This window comes from Montipora foliosa, chromosome 5 (assembly GCF_036669935.1).
Source record: "Montipora foliosa isolate CH-2021 chromosome 5, ASM3666993v2, whole genome shotgun sequence".
In the NCBI taxonomy this organism is placed as follows: Eukaryota; Metazoa; Cnidaria; class Anthozoa; order Scleractinia; family Acroporidae; genus Montipora; species Montipora foliosa.
Genome location: NC_090873.1, coordinates 18074245 through 18076533, shown reverse-complemented (window position 1 = coordinate 18076533; position 2289 = coordinate 18074245). Strand labels below are relative to the sequence as shown.

Sequence of the window (2289 nt, the reverse complement as noted above, 5' to 3'; positions counted from 1 at the left end):
GCACAGGTTAAATTTCTCAAAGCCTATTTTAAAGTGGATACTCAGTTACTTAACAGATAGATCACAGTTTGTTCAGGTTGACGACAAAAGGTCGACAGACCGTGGCTTAAATTTTGGAATACCAGAAGGATCAATCCTTGGTACAATGATATTTAATATTTATGTCTCAGATCTACAAAATAGCATTGATAACCAAACGACCTGCTATCAATACGCCAATGACACTACGATTTATAAACATTGTAAGTATGCCAATTTACAACGCACTGAATACCACCTTGAAACAACTGACGATGTAGTCCAGCGACTCTAACCTGGCTCTTAATATTTCCAAAACTAAATGTATGGTATTTTTAACCCAACAACTATCTAGATCACACTCGATCTCCTCTTATCAAACAAACCTTGACGTGGATGGTAAATCCTTGGAACGCATACAGTCAACTAAATTACTTGGACTTCTCATAAACAAAAACCTCAACTGGAGGATGCATGTACATAGCTTATCCACCACTTGCTATGGTACATTGGGAAGTCTAAGGAAGATTAAAAACTTTACACCGTTTCATTTAAGAAAGCAGCTGGCTGAGCAGCTTTTCTTATCAAGGATGGACTATGGTGACCTGGTGTTTAACCCAATTCCACAGTATCTTCTGAAACGACTCCCAAAAGTTACAGTTTTCTGCTGCAAGTTTTAACTGGACGATATGCAAACTCAGCTGAGGAACTAACGAAAATTGGCTGGTTACCGATGCAGAAATGGAGAGACCTGCATGTGTTGAAAGCCACCCACAGGGCAATCCATGATCCAGACTGACCAAAATACGGTACAGTTAAAGTTCAAAAGTCCACGTGAACCCTCCGTTCTAGTTCCACAATAAACCTAATCAGACCACAGGAAAACGGAACTTTTCAAGATATCTCTTCAGAACTTTTTAATAAACTACAGCATAATATTAAGAACATCACTAACTATCATCAGTTTTGCTCTGCTGCAAAATCTTATTTGAAGAAACATTGAACTTTTTCGTGAAACACTGAAATTTTAGTATATACGACATTATTTAACTTTCAATTTTTACATCTCGATTCAAACTTTTATAGTATAGTATTTCGCCATTGTATTTTTATTTTGAATATACATATATATCTATATAAATTTTTGTTTGCATTTATAGTCTAGCCTTCAATGTTAGAAGAGCCACTTGTGGCTTACATTGAATAAACCGTTATTATCATTATTATTAGTATTAATATTATTATTACTATTATTCAAAGACAGGCAAAAATTAACGATAAAAACCGACGTTTTGGTGCCTTCATGACACCATTGTCAAGGACAAATAAAAATTACAACGTTTGCGGCGAGGTGTAACAAGAAATTAGCATACAATGTTTGAAGCCAATTATATCAATACTTTTGCGCTAACTGAATCGCTTTGCACTTTCAGAGTGGGTTTTAGGTCTCTGATGAAAAGCATTTCATTCACCAAACAATTGAACTTATTTCTACACTTTTTCAGAATGCTAAATCGCCTCAGTAGGTCTTTTGGGACTTCGCCGTGCTGTTCGTGGTACTGTTTATATACTGAAGATGCCTTTTGTTTATGTCCATCCACACATGTGTGTAAGTGTCCATGTGTATAGCCCACATAACCCGCATCACACAAGTCACATTCAAAACGATAAACGACGTGTGTTGGTTGACGATCTGTGGCTTCGTTTTGCATACTTTAAGATTTTGGTCAATTTTGCAGCGAACGAATACTGGCTGGACAGTTGTCTGCACCTTTATGCTGAGATTCTTGAGCTCTTTCTTAACATAATTTGCTGATTCCTGGTCTTTAAACATTATGACCACACGAACAATGGCTCTTGGTTCTTTGGGCGTCTGTGAGGGCTGCTTATCAACGATTCTAGATTGTAAGAAGGTGCTAATGATGGGACCAAGCATTCCGGGTATTTAAGGTGTGCAAAAACTTAGTTTAGGCAATCACACTCTTCAGAGAAATAGGCCCAGGAGGAGGATAAACGGTGTGCGTGATCAAGCATGGTTGTCAGTAAGCTCCCTTTGTAGCGATTGTCTACATGGCTTTGATAGTGTAATAGTAGACCTGTGTTTGTGGGTTTCACATAAACCTTGGTTTCAATCCGAGGTGCATGGTTGAGTAATTCGGTGCCAAGGAAAGGAAGCTTGCCGTTCTTTTCCACCTCCATGGTGAATTTGACCGAAGTGTGGGCGCTGTTGAGGGTATGCAGGAAAGTAGTTGCTGTTGCTAAATCAGACAT

The 2289-nt window shown here is 38.2% G+C and overlaps 1 pseudogene; it reads right to left on the bottom strand.

The window, feature by feature from the left end:
- Positions 1-1406: 1406 nt before the first annotated feature.
- Positions 1407-2289, bottom strand: LOC138003836 (uncharacterized; annotated as a pseudogene).